Source organism: Liolophura sinensis, chromosome 2, assembly GCF_032854445.1.
Source record: "Liolophura sinensis isolate JHLJ2023 chromosome 2, CUHK_Ljap_v2, whole genome shotgun sequence".
NCBI lineage: Eukaryota > Metazoa > Mollusca > Polyplacophora > Chitonida > Chitonidae > Liolophura > Liolophura sinensis.
Genome location: NC_088296.1, coordinates 1,010,195 through 1,025,499, shown reverse-complemented (window position 1 = coordinate 1,025,499; position 15,305 = coordinate 1,010,195). Strand labels below are relative to the sequence as shown.

At 40.1% G+C, this 15,305-nt stretch overlaps 1 long non-coding RNA gene across 1 annotated transcript; it reads right to left on the bottom strand.

The window, feature by feature from the left end:
• Positions 1-5,926: 5,926 nt before the first annotated feature.
• Positions 5,927-14,434, bottom strand: LOC135462868 (uncharacterized). The gene is made up of 4 exons (XR_010443503.1): positions 14,247-14,434; positions 9,775-9,872; positions 9,048-9,124; positions 5,927-6,065 (listed from the first exon to the last, which is right to left on the bottom strand). It is a non-coding gene; the product is annotated as an uncharacterized LOC135462868 (long non-coding RNA).
• Positions 14,435-15,305: the final 871 nt, after the last annotated feature.

The following is a 15,305-nucleotide window of genomic DNA, read 5'->3' as shown; positions in this document are numbered from 1 at the left end:
TGAACTTTTGGCCGACATAGTTAATGAATGAATGCATGAATGCCTGGGTTTTAACGTATATCCATTATTATTATCATTATGGCTTATGGCCATTATTACACTAAACTTGGAAACACGTTTTTGAGTCATTACCTATGTGCAATGGTTAAAGGATTTACCAACGCTGGTCACACTAGTATTCGAACTAGGGTCTCATCAGTCGAAGTCCAGCGTTCTTTCAACTAAGCTAAAGGGAAATTCCCCCTAGCCATTGCTAGTATAAGCACTGGAAGGTTGCTCTCGTTACTCTTGTTTATGACTAGATGTATATAAATATTCATGCCGACAGTTAGTTAATTGCTGGTCGTAAATTGTAGGTCTAAAGAAAATGTCTCACTCCGGATTAGTTTCCACTGGAACTCCAGGTATAAAAATAGTTCCTTGGTTAGATTGACCTCCGAAAACAACTCATTTTGATTGGATAATGTGGCATTTCATACCAGTGATCAGACTGTAAAATATGGAGTCGAAATAACTGGGGGGTTTTTTCGGAGATACTCGTGCAGGCCTAATATAGTTTACTGTTACATGTACATGCAGACCTAATTGGTGGATGGTTATGCCGTATTAAACATTACTCAGTGTTTCACTTACATATGAACCGTTGCATGTACATGCAGACCTAATTGGTGGATGGTTATGCCGTATTAAACATTACTCGGTGCTGCCCTTACATATAAACCGTTACATGTACACGCAGACCTAGTTGGTGGATGTTATGCCGTATTAAACATTACTCAGTGTTTCACTTACATATGAACCGTTACATGTACGCGCAGACCTAGTTGGTGGATGGTTATGCCGTATTAAACATTACTCAGTGTTTCACTTACATATGAACCGTTACATGTACACTCAGACCTAGTTGGTGGATGGTTATGCCGTATTAAACATTACTCAGTGTTTCACCTACATATGAACCGTTACATGTACACGCAGACCTAGTTGGTGGATGGTTATGCCGTATTAAACATTATTCAGTGTTTCACTTACATATGAACCGTTACATGTACACGCAGACCAAGTTGGTGGATGGCTATGCCGTATTAAACATTATTCAGTGTTTCACTTACATATGAACCGTTACATGTACACACAGACCTAGTTGGTGGATGGTTATGCCGTATTAAACATTACTCAGTGTTTCACCTACATATGAACCGTTACATGTACACGCAGACCTAGTTGGTGGATGGTTATGCCGTATTAAACATTACTCAGTGTTTCACTTACATATGAACTGTTACATGTACACGCAGACCTAGTTGGTGGATGGTTATGCCGTATTAAACATTACTCAGTGTTTCACCTACATATGAACCGTTACATGTACACGCAGACCTAGTTGGTGGATGGCTATGCCGTATTAAACATTATTCAGTGTTTCACTTAGATATGAACCGTTACATGTACACGCAGACCTAGTTGGTGGATGGTTATGCCGTATTAAACATTACTCAGTGTTTCACTTACATATGAACCGTTACATGTACACGCAGACCTAGTTGGTGGATGGTTATGCCGTATTAAACATTACTCAGTGTTTCACTTACATATGAACCGTTACATGTACACGCAGACCTAGTTGGTGGATGGTTATGCCGTATTAAACATTACTCAGTGTTTCACTTACATATGAACCGTTACATGTACACGCAGACCTAGTTGGTGGATGGCTATGCCGTATTAAACATTATTCAGTGTTTCACTTACATATGAACAGTTACATGTACACGCAGACCTAGTTGGTGGATGGTTATGCCGTATTAAACATTACTCAGTGTTTCACTTACATATGAACCGTTACATGTACGCGCAGACCTAGTTGGTGGATGGTTATGCCGTATTAAACATTACTCAGTGTTTCACTTACATATGAACCGTTACATGTACACTCAGACCTAGTTGGTGAATGGTTATGCCGTATTAAACATTACTCAGTGTTTCACTTACATATGAACCGTTACATGTACACGCAGACCTAGTTGGTGGATGGCTATGCCGTATTAAACATTACTCAGTGTTTCACTTACATATGAACCGTTACATGTACACGCAGACCAAGTTGGTGGATGGCTATGCCGTATTAAACATTATTCAGTGTTTCACTTACATATGAACAGTTACATGTACAAGCAGACCTAGTTGGTGGATGGTTATGCTGTATTAAACATTACTCAGTGTTTCACTTACATATGAACCGTTACATGTACACGCAGACCTAGTTGGTGGATGGTTATGCCGTATTAAACATTACTCAGTGTTTCACTTACATATGAACCGTTACATGTACACGCAGACCTAGTTGGTGGATGGTTATGCCGTATTAAACATTACTCAGTGTTTCACCTACATATGAACCGTTACATGTACACGCAGACCTAGTTGGTGGATGGTTATGCCGTATTAAACATTACTCAGTGTTTCACTTACATATGAACCGTTACATGTACACGCAGACCAAGTTGGTGGATGGTTATGCCGTATTAAACATCACTCAGTGTTTCACTTACATATGAACCGTTACATGCACACGCAGACCTAGTTGAGTGATGGCTATGCCGTATTAAACATTACTCGGTGTTTCACTTACATATGAACCGTTACATGTACACGCAGACCTAGTTGGTAGATGGCTATGCCGTATTAAACATTACTCAGTGTTTTACTTACACATTACCCGTTACATGTACACGCAGACCTAGTTGGTGGATGGTTATGCCATTGTGTTTCACTTACATATGGACGTTATAAGATAGTTCTTTGTTTAGAAACTGTAATACACCGTTATACTACAGGAGGCTTTTTTTTTTAAAAATGTACTAGGTCAGGGATGTAGATTGTGACTAATAACAATCATCGCCGATGGGGTCGTGTGTTCGAATCCTACACAGGGCCGATCACTTTTACAATTTCCCATCTTACATGTACAGAGGAGGACGTGGGTATTGGATAAATGATGGGACTAATTCGCAAGAGAAATAAGTCGGAAAGTGGTGCAAATTTAAACATTCAAAGCTTATTCCACATATGCAGAGCTTTTCACAGGTGATGAGATTAAGCTTAAACGTGCCTACGTGCTATGCACAGGTGCCAAAGGTCAAGTCTATCTCGCACATGGTGGCAGTGATGTAAAGTGAGCGTGGAACTGATCATCCGTCGTCACATGTTCATCTGGGAGCTTTGATGGTGGTGTCAGCTGCGATCGCAAGGCCGTTTTAGGTCCACTTACATGGATTTCGTTCCAAGAGATCGTTTGTTATCTACCAAAATATATCCCATGGATAAATCTGTTTCTCACGAATGGAAGTTCTGCAAGTTTGGTTTATACCAGATTCTCCAGTTTCTGCAAAATCAGTATACTTACGGCCGTCACATTTTAAGTGGAATATTCTTGAGAACGGCGTTAGATACCGATCACTCACTCAATCAATACTCTCGAAAATCGATGGTGTTCACAGAAAATACGTCACATTGGTTCGATTGGTTTGATTTACATACTAAAGAAGACAAAACTTCAAGGCACAAATGTCTCTGTATACAATCTTCTTTTATGTAGCAATAATGAAAACAAATTGAAGACAATACAGACAATAATTAAGTTACAACCATATTACTTAGCAATGACAGAAGTCCTTTTGTGAAGTCAAGTTATAAATAAAAACAGAATATTTAAGATACATTTATATATGTACTTGTGAGAAAACTTCAGAGTCATATATTGGTATATAAGTATGTATACTGATTTTACGCTTAAATTTAGAGTGGGTGATATACGGGTCATTGCGGCCTAGGTTATATGGAAGAGTTAGCCAAGTATCAGTGGTATTTCCTGTCTCTTTCGTGTGGATGGACCATATGTGGCCATAAGGCCGTCACTCAGTTGTGCGACCGTATCTGTGAAGGACGTTTTCAGTCTATTTACCTCACTCTTTTCTTAGTTTTTTTTCACTATTAAAATGCACAATGTTCAGTTTTTGGTATACTGCCATATTTGCACTAACATGACATTTATGGCGGGGTGAAAATTTTAATCCGAAGGGCCCCAAAATAACCTTTAACATCGCATGAGAAACTCTGATTGAAGTCAGAACTAGTTATCATTGTGGAATCGGCCGGATGTCCAACACGCAAAGGATTTATACACAGGCGATATCTCAAATCAGTGAAGAAGTCTACAAAACAAATCATTGAAGGTTTTGCTTATTTGTATTATCCGGACTGCATGACGTTTGAAGGATCTTTTGGCCTAGTGGTGTAGGTGTGGAAATACATGTATATAGGCCTACATGTAGCAGTACAGTGGTGTAGGTGTGAAAATACATGTACATATGCCTACATGTAGCAGTACAGTGGTGTAGGTGTGAAAATACATGTATATAGGCCTACGTGTAGCAGTACAGTGGTGTAGGTGTGAAAATACATGTATATAGGCCTACATGTAGCAGTACAGTGGTGTAGGTGTGAAAATACATGTATATAGGCCTACGTGTAGCAGTACAGTGGTGTATGTGTGAAAATACATGTATATAGGCCTACATGTAGCAGTACAGTGGCGTAGGTGTGAAAATACGTGTATATAGGCCTACGTGTAGCAGCACAGTGGTGTAGGTGTGAAAATACGCGTATATAGGCCTACATGTAGCAGCACAGTGGTGTAGGTGTGAAAATACATGTATATATGCCTACATGTAGCAGCACAGTAGTGTAGATGTGAAAATACATGTATATAGGCCTACGTGTAGCAGCACAGTAGTGTAGGGGTGAAAATACATGTATAGAGGCCTACATGTAGCAGTAGAGTGGCGTAGGTGTGAAAATACATGTATATAGGCCTACATGTAGCAGTACAGTGGTGTAGGTGTGAAAATACATGTATATAAGCCTACGTGTAACAGTACAGTGGTGTAGGTATGAAAATACATGTATATAAGCCTACGTGTAGCAGTAGAGTGATGTAGGTGTGAAAATACATGTATAGAGGCCTACGTGTAGCAGTAGAGTGGCGTAGGTGTGAAAATACATGTATAGAGGCCTACATGTAGCAGCACAGTGGTGTAGATGTGAAAATACATGTATATAGGCCTACGTGTAGCAGTAGAGTGGTGTAGGTGTGAAAATACATGTATAAAGGCCTACATGTAGCAGTAACGTTTGAATAACGTAATTTCTGCCTGCAGACGAAATCAATGCTGAGATAAGGACAGCACCAGAAAATGGCAAGTGCAGGCCCACAACAATTGAGTATTTAAAAGTATCAACAGTACTGAGGTGGAAACAATATACAAATATATACACATTACAAAACATGTACTACAGGACAAATTAGAGCTCCAACTGAGTATAAATATTCTAACAAAATAATTACTACATATTTGGGAGTTAGTTACCATGGTAATCGATGAAAAAACACTGATATCTGCGCGCAAAAGAATTCTTCTGGATCATCAGGCGGAGTCGGGTTCACGTTACGTGGTTTCCCGTCTCCCCGTCATTGAAAAGATTTTTTTCTGTTGACGCCCAAAGATTAGTGCTTGACCACCGTTTCCACGGGAACTGCGTATATAGCACCCCGGGGACGTATATTTTGTTTTACCACATTCCATCCTTGCCTTTTTATACGGTTTGTACAAAATGTCAGTGGATTTTAATTTCACATTTCAGTTGTTGAACATGTTCATGTTCATTTTTTTCCTCACCTTATTAGTGTTTTAATTCCACGATAAACTAGACTTGCAAGTTTTAGGTGTTTAGAAGTGCAGTCATTGTCCATGTCCAATAAATATGTCACTTATAAGAAAAAATGGGAAAAGTACGAAAATATACAATTTGGAAATTTTACAGAAAAATGGACCTGCGTTTAGGTATATATGATATAATCCTCATCATCCGTCACCAGATAGCGCTAATACATCTCCCATAACTTCCTGAGACTTCCGCTACAGAATAGTGCATGAGCAACTGACAGTCTTGTCAGTTTCCTCCACTTTTTCTCCACGACTGGCCCGTTTGACGGTATCCGCAATCTGCAAATACAATCGCATGTGTACACGTACAAGTCGATCGTTACCATTTCGTCTTTTTTAAATCTGGACTTCATATTTGAAAATAACTTTCAAGAGGCACGTTCTCAAAACTTCGTCATTTACATTTCAGGTAACTTCGTCGTTTTGAAATTAGACCTGTATGGTGAATTGATTGACGAGGTGAGTTGCTAAAAATTGATTTACCAAGTTTTGTGAAAATGAGCCCTGTTGACAAATCTCAACGGGAAATTTGCATGGAATCGCCTTATAAAAGTGGCAAAGTCCTCAATTATTTATCACCTAACTGTAGGAGATTAATTTACACTATCATAACAGGAAACCCCTGTCAATTTCCCCATCCTAGTTCAGGTTTCCAAGCCCAGCTCATGCTGGCTTCCTCTCCGACCGTAAGTGGGAAGGTTTGGAAGCAACCTGCGGATAGTTGTGGGTTTCCCCCGGGCCCTGTCCGGTTTCCTCCCACCATAATGGTGACCGCCGTCGTATAAGTGAAATATTCTTGAGTACGGCGTAAAACACCAATCAAATAAATAAATAAATCAAATAGTTCAGGATTCCTTGACTCTATAGAACATCCAATTCAAGGAATAAGTAAGTTTCAATCGTCAAAATTAGGGAACATCTAAATGTACACTATTCAAGCCAAGACATAGGCACATTTCTCGGATGTACATCTGGGTTCCAAGCTGTGTAAAAAGGTATCATTCTCGTCTGTTACGCCACGGTGCTTGTGAACCATGTGTTTAATTTGGGAGCAAAACTACCGAGACATTGTGACTCATTACAGGAAAGAACAATCGCCTCTCAGCGATTTTATGGGAAATGCTCCTTAAACCAGAACTTATCAAAGATCAGTAATCACAAAATTGACTTCTGCAGTGTAATCCAATGCCTAAACTTAGGCTTAAACATGTATTAAATACGGGAACTATTTAAGCCGGTATTGATAAAAGTTGTCTAATTACAGAGTTAAGAATTTCGGAAAATTAATATATCAAAGTCCTGGAATGTCTAACCCCAAAACATCTACTTCATCAAGGAGGATCATTCATTTAAATATGTCATTAAAGTCAGCAAATCCCAACCCTACACCGTGGATTCCCAATATTGGAATTCAACAAACCGTATACCCATATCCTAGACACGATTCTCCTAAGCGCAGACCTCATCCAAGACAGGAAGTCCCGAATGTATATACCTCATCCAAGACACGATTCTCCTAAGCGCTAATCTGATCCAAGACAGGAAGTCCCCAAAGTATATGCTTCATCCAAGACACGATTCTCCTAAGCGCAGACCTCATCCAAGACAGGAAGTACCCAAACTATATATCTCATCCAAGACACGATTCTCTTAAGCGGACACCTCATCTAAGACAGGAAGTCCCCAAACTATATACCTCATCCAAGACACCATTCTCCTAAGAGCATATCTGATCCAAGACAGGAAGTCCCCAAAGTATATGCCTCATCCAAGACACGATTCTCCTAAGCGCAGACCTCATCCAAGACAGGAAGTCCCCAAAGTATATGCCTCATCCAAGACACGATTCTCTTAAGCGCATACCTCATCCAAGACCGGAAGTCCCCAAAGTATATATCTCATCCAAGACACGATTCTCCTAAGCGCATACCTCATCCAAGACCGGAAGTCCCCAAAGTATATGTCTCATCCAAGACACGATTCTCTTAAGCGCATACCTCATCCAAGACAGGAAGTCCCCAAAGTATATGCTTTATCCAAGACACGATTCTCCTTAGCGCAGACCTCATCCAAGACAGGAAGCCCCCAAAGTATAAGCCTCATCCAAGACACGATTCTCCTAAGCGCATATCTAATCCAAGGAAGGAAGTCCCCAAAGTATATACTTCATCCAAGACACGACTCTCCTAAGTGCATACCTCATCCAAGACAGGGAATCCCCACAGCGTATGCTCACCAAAGACATGAATTCTCTAAGGCGTATACCCCATTTAGGACAGGAATTTCCCAAAGCCTAAACCTAATCCAACACAGGAATTCCCCAATTCGTAGCCTTCATCTAAGACAGGGAATCCCCACAGCCTAAACCTAATCCAACACAGGAATTCCCCAATTCGTAGCCTTCATCTAAGACAGGGAATCCCCAAAGCCTAAACCTAATCCAACACAGGAATTCCCCAATTTGTAGCCTTCATCTAAGACAGGGAATCCCCAAAGCCTAAACCTAATCCAACACAGGAATTCCCCAATTCGTAGCCTTCATCTAAGACAGGGAATCCCAAGGCATATCTCATCACTTATATACAATAAAAATATACGTTATGGGAATCAGTCAGGGAATCCCAAATTCAAATACATCACAGTGAAGTCATGAAATTTCTTCCTTAGAGTAAGACCGGTCTTCCCAAACTCGTCATTGAATACCACCTACCTCATAAAAGTCAGGAAATCTCTACCGTACATTTACTCTTAGTGTAAGACTTAGAGCCGGGCTTCCCAAACTCACCTCACCATAGCCAGGAAACCCTACTTACCTTATAAAAGTCAGGAAATCTCTACCGTACATTTACTCTTAGTGTAAGACTTAGAGCCGGGCTTCCCAAACTCACCTCACCATAGCCAGGAAACCCTACTTACCTTATGAAAGTCAGGAAATCTCTACCGTACATTTAGACAGGAATTCGTAATCTCCCTCGCAACAAAACAAAAAAATCCAAAAACTCACCTCATAAAAGTCAGGTAATCTCTGCTTTATATTCAAACAGGAATTACCAAACTCACCTCACCATAGGCAGGAAATCCCCGAAGCTTACGTCATTAAAGTAGGGTAATCTCTACCTTACATTCAGACTTCAATTCCCAAACTCACATCAACAGGAAATCCCAGAGTTGATGTCATAAAAGTCAGGAAATCTCTGCCTTACATTCAAACAGGAATTCCCAAACTCACATCACCACAGACAGGAGGTCCATAGATCTTACCTCATCAAAGTCGGGAAATCCCTTGTTCTTCAGTTTCGAGAAAATCAGCTGGCCATTGACCGTGATCTCAAACGATGCTGTGAAAAGAAATGTTTGTTTGACTTTACTCTGTAGATATACATGTATTTATAACTGCCGGAAATGCTCCATTGAGAACTGAATTTTCACCTCGCCTCTTTGTTGGATATACATACGATGGATAAGAACGTAGCGCTTTTCACTCCTCGACCAGCGAAAGACCTTATTAAACATTCATTGACTGACCAAGTGATGTCAGATCTGGTTTGTTTGTTGACTGACAAATTTGATTAATTACTGATAAACTTCGTCATCTGTCCATGGAAGGGCCGTTCACACATAGATTACATCACACAAGATATTTTACCGAGCACATAAAAAGCGATCTGAGCAAAATGTGTTGAGAAAAAATCCGTCCGCTCATTATTGGTTAAAAAACTGAAAAAACGACTACATCTGGCAAGACTCTCGGGTACAGTAAGGTGTGCTTGTATGTGATCCAACCTCAACTCGATCCTCACCCTCTCGCAACTTCACAGTAACCGTCGCTAAGAGAAATTACAGGTAACTCTGAGTAACAACTGAATATATGAACGAACAGGATAAAATTAAACTTGACAGACTTGTTATTATGGAATCCGTGGTTTTGGTTTCAATATGAATGTTGTGAGTGAAGAATGCATTAGATATAGTTTTACACAGAACTTACTTGAGCGGCCGGTACCTCCGTCGATCTCAGCATCGGGCACCTCACGCAGGATGACCCTGCGGAGCTCCCGGTACCGGGAGGAGTGCCCTCAGGAGCCGCTGCTCACGGGAAAACACAGAAAGGAGAAATATATTTATGCTAAAAAAAAACTGTGATGCTGACCTTAAGAATGAAGGGTTGATTAGGGATTAACATCGGATTAGCAGTATTTCAGCGATGTGTTGCGGGGAGAAACACAGAATAATGTAAAAGACATGGGACGTTTCATAGCAGTATACAGAGTTCTGAAAAATAGCTATTTCTATCCGTATAATAAAATAAAAGAATGATAGGGCTTCAACGCCACAATGGTAGTATTTCAGCCGTATGTCACGATCAAAAGCACAGCGGCGGAATACATGACATAGTTGCATTTCAGTATTCTGACAGGTATTGTTATCCTTTAGAAGGAATGAATGCTTAGGGATTAAAGTCACACTGATGGTGCTTCTGCCAGAAACACTAATCAGAAACACAGCGGCTAAATACATGAGGAGTTTCATACCAGTGTTCCGAAAAACAGAGATGAACAGCGGCTAAATACATGAGGAGTTTCATACCAGTGTTCTGAAAAACAGAGATGAACAGGCGACTAAATACATGAGGAGTTTCATACCAGTGTTCCGAAAAACAGAGATGAACAGCGGCTAAATACATGAGGAGTTTCATACCAGTGTTCTGAAAAACAGAGATGAACAGCGGCTAAATACATGAGGAGTTTCATACCAGTGTTCCGAAAAACAGAGATGAACAGCGGCTAAATACATGAGGAGTTTCATACCAGTCTTCCGAAAAACAGAGATGAACAGCGGCTAAATACATGAGGAGTTTCATACCAGTGTTCCGAAAAACAGAGATGAACAGCGGCTAAATACATGAGGAGTTTCATACCAGTGTTCCGAAAAACAGAGATGAACAGCGGCTAAATACATGAGGAGTTTCATACCAGTGTTCTGAAAAACAGAGATGAACAGCGGCTAAATACATGAGGAGTTTCATACCAGTGTTCCGAAAAACAGAGATGAACAGCGGTTAAATACATGAGGAGTTTCATACCGGTGTTCCGAAAAGCAGAGATGAACAGCGGCTAAATACATGTTTCATACCAGTGTTCTGAAAAACGGAGATGAACAGCGGCTAAATACATGAGGAGTTTCATTCCGGTGTTCCGAAAATCAGAGATGAACAGCGGCTAAATACATGAGGAGTTTCATACCAGTGTTCTGGAAAACAGAGATGAACATCTTAAAAAGCACAACTGGGGAAAGAAGAAATAAGGTGGAAATTTTTCATAGCAATGGATTAAGAAAAGCGATGATAAGGAGACAATTAACTCCTGCAGGGCGAAGGGAAAAAATCATATCTGTGTGGCTTGACATGCATAAAATGTTTCATATCCTGTAAACTAGAAATGGTAGGTAGGAAAACATGCCATGGAAAAACGTATATATAAGATTTATTTCATTGTTTTGGTTAGTGTTTAACTAAAAAAACTGCTGTACTAAATAATTTTTCTCTGATATGAAGTCGGTCAGTTTTATTGGTTCAGTGCCCGTAGTAAATGGCCGACTTTCGCCATGCAGGTACGAAGACGCGGCCGAACTAGGATTCGAACTGTGGTCTGACTGATCAGGTGTGGATCGACTACGACAACAACGCTTTGGGTGAATGAGCTAGCGATGGTCAATACATGAGAGCGTGTTTCATACACTGAGCAACCTGAAAAATACAGATATTTCCGACAACAATTTGAGAAGGAAAGAAAAGGTCGAAACTACACGAAATATCTCATAATAATGCCATGATGGGTGAAAAGAAACGTATTGTCCGAAGTTATGCATCGCCTTTTGCTAATTACCTGGCAGAGAGAATTGGATTCGAACCTTTAACTTCAAAGCATGGCCGGGACCTGAGAATACCGGGGAGGTGGGGGTGGGAGCTTGATGTACATACATAAAATGGTTCACACCTGTACATTTAGTTATACGTATAATGACATTTAACCTGTGCGGCATACACATACATGTATAAGGAAGAGATATGTTACTTTAATATGTAGATATAACTGGTGTTGAAAATATCTGTATGACCATAACAAGCACCCCTTCCCTTAATCCAGTTAGAAGAAACCAACAGATTACAACACCATTTCTGTATATAGTACCGGTATACCAATAAAGCAATGTTCAACTCCAGGGCTTCCTTGAAAACGAAGCTGTCATAATTCTGGGTCAAGTATGTTTACCATGTATGGGGCAGTGTCTTTAATAGTTGTCATGAAACTGTCAGTCGTAAGTTATGTTATACAATGTTTTACAGGATTCAAGAAAACTATCTGTAAGACGAAGGTTTTACACTCAAAAAATGAATCTGTTGATTTTAACAGACAGTATGTCGTCTGAATGAGGGGCGCTGAATGTATACTGTTATTATAACACAATATTCTGTCAGTCTAATAGAATCGTTATGTTGAATTAATAGAATATGTGTGTTACTTTTAAAGTGAACGTAAGGTCTGCAAGTATATATACATAGAAAAAAGGATATAGGACACAGTTATCACAGAAAAATATGTAAAAAATTCTGTTTTGAGAGCCGAGAAGATGAAGTTCAGCGTTGGGGATATGACACTGACGGACAATTCACTCCAAGTAGCCATGTTGTAGAAGTCCTTATCAATTTGGCCACTCACTAGCGCTGAAAGCGTCACGTGATAATTGGATGTGACGTCCAAAAAAAGGAACTATTAGCTCTCGATTGTCAGTGTGGTGCCTTATATTGAATAGACAGATATCAATACAATAAATTTGATTTTTCGTTCAATTTAAGTGTTAAACTGATTCATGTATTAGTACACATTGATGAGCTGGGAACTGAGAACGGCTGCCCATGTCACAATGCGTAAATGTTGGCCATGATACTGCAGTAACTTGTCAGGGTGAGCCTCGGGGGAGTGATTGCTTGAAGAAGAATATTGTGCATTACTTTTGCATTACCATCAGGACGGCTAAAACACGACGCCTGTGTCCACGAACATCACACTAACCGAGTGCCGATCTAAAAGAAAAATCGGCCCTTACCGCTGATACTCTTGTGCTGGGAATCAGGCGTTTTATTTTGTATTTTCCCATACCGATGGTATGGGAGAGCTCCTAGGTTTTGTCACGTCACTCTAGATAGGTATAACATGGCAAAATGGCGTCACCAAATGAGTGGCTAGGTACTGACGATTGTTTACTATTTACTTTGTTCATAAACGGTGTAGAATTTTTTAAAATATTTTTAGAACATCTCTGGAATACTACTCTAATTAATTAATTAATTCTGCTTAATAGTGTCTGACTTTATGTTCACCTTAACAGAACAATCTGCTGCATTAACAGAATATATTCTAGCATAATTCAGACAGCAGACTTTCTGTTAAAATCAACGGATTAATTTTTTGAGCGTATGGTTAGAAGGGCAATAAAGAATTAAACTAAAGCCAAAATGTGACCACAGTTTTTTATTTGGAAATCGAAAGGGACTAAAAACAGCAAATTAGTGTAAAATACATGTGAATACTAGAATGGAAACACTGGCTACAATCACTGGGTGTATGCTGTGATAACTGCAGTAAAAAAGAAAGCGTCCATTGTTTTAGGACTCGGTCTGCAGCTTCGTACAAAACTAATGGGCACTTCCAGCGTATACGCCGTGACTGAAGCCATACTTTCTTAAATATATCAACCGTAAAGTTCTATATATAGAACTGATTGAATCGACAGGTCCACAAACTTAATATACCCTCTCGTATATGTACATCAGCGGTTATCAGCATGGGTCAGATAAGGAGAAAACAAGATATTTTATAACAAAATACCATAAAGTTGGCTACAGTCCGAGTAATGTAGAAAAGTGTTTTTCAATCAACAATCAGTGTTCTGTCTTTACAGTGTGACACGTGTTTAAAATAAACACTCAGAGACTATCAAGTCTCAGAGACTATCAACAGAGAAATTCATGAAACATCTTACATCTCTCGATGTTTATTTATTTATTTGTCTCACTGTTTTTAAACTCCGCACTCCACGAAACCTTCACTTGTACTCGATGGCGGCCGGTTTTATGAATGGTAGAGCTTGCACGAGTCCCCACAGTGTGCATAGATCTATATGGCCATTCCTCGCGTTACAAAGCACATACCGGTATTATACATAAGCCATATATACATTCCCAAATGTTATATATATAGGAATCTCCGATCGTATGTGGGAAGGTCTGTCACCAGCCTGCGGATGGTCGTGGGTTTTCCCTGGGACTCCTCCCACCAAAACACTAGTCGCCTTCGTAGGCCTACTTGTTAAATATTCTTGAATACCGCGTAAAACACCAATCAAATAAATAAATAAATAAATAACTGTATGCATGTTCTAAACTATATCACGACTTACCAATACTCCACGTGTACCTTTACGGGCATTTTGCAGACTGGTCCTGCTTTCTTACGTCCCGCTCAAGGCAATTCTGATATGACGCGACCACCGATCAGATGTGAGCTATAGCAAGTAACAAACACCTATGGCTACAAGTATTTATAATCGCTCAGTTCCCCGATGTTTTCAACGACACTTTCTATACTACTGTGTAGACGCCCGGATCAACGATTTAGCAAGTCACTGTGACGTCGTTATGTTATCCAGTTATGTACCTGAGTGTTTGCGTACCCTCATTATTAGCATACATGCATCTGTGTATCATAGCTCACGCATATCAATACAGAGTGTTGACAGCACGGGTCAATGAGCATGTCACCCTAAACGGAGGTCCCACTTCCGCGATCCGCGATGGAATCCCTGGTAGGATTGGAAGCCATGACTAAAGGAAACCGTTTCTTCCGTCGCATGCATGGTGGAGGTAAAGTTAGAGTCATAAGCTCATCATGAAGGTTTCATTTCTCTTGTACATACGCGGGTACTGAGGAAATTAAAATTAGCAAGAAAATTCAGTTAAATGGCTGCAATTTATCCCAAGGCCTCTTCTGGTGTTTGCAGCGTCATGCCTTACGGGATAACACTCAGTATACATGACTGTAAGGTTTGACGTTAACACCACTGCATCAAAAGTCCCCCACGGCTGAAAATACTTCTCAAACATTTGTTTACATTTACTGCGTTCGTAGATTCTCTGTTGCTAATCGTTATTTCATGTGAATATGCGGTATTTGTATCGTATGTTCGGCTGGAAGTTTTCGACAAGATGAAAAGAGGAGATTATATTTTTTGATTTATTCACTTAATATTTAACGCGATATAGACTTTTAAAAAACTTTTGCGTTCGCTGTTGTGTTTAGGCCTATGTGTGAAGGACACCGGGGTGCCCGGAGTAAACCATTGCCCTTCGTCAATACGTCACAAACCTCCTGACGTAAAGCTTCAACTGGGGCCTCCGTGGCTCAGTTGTTTAGCGTGCTAGCTCAGCGTAATGACCGAGCATAATGACCAATGCGGTCG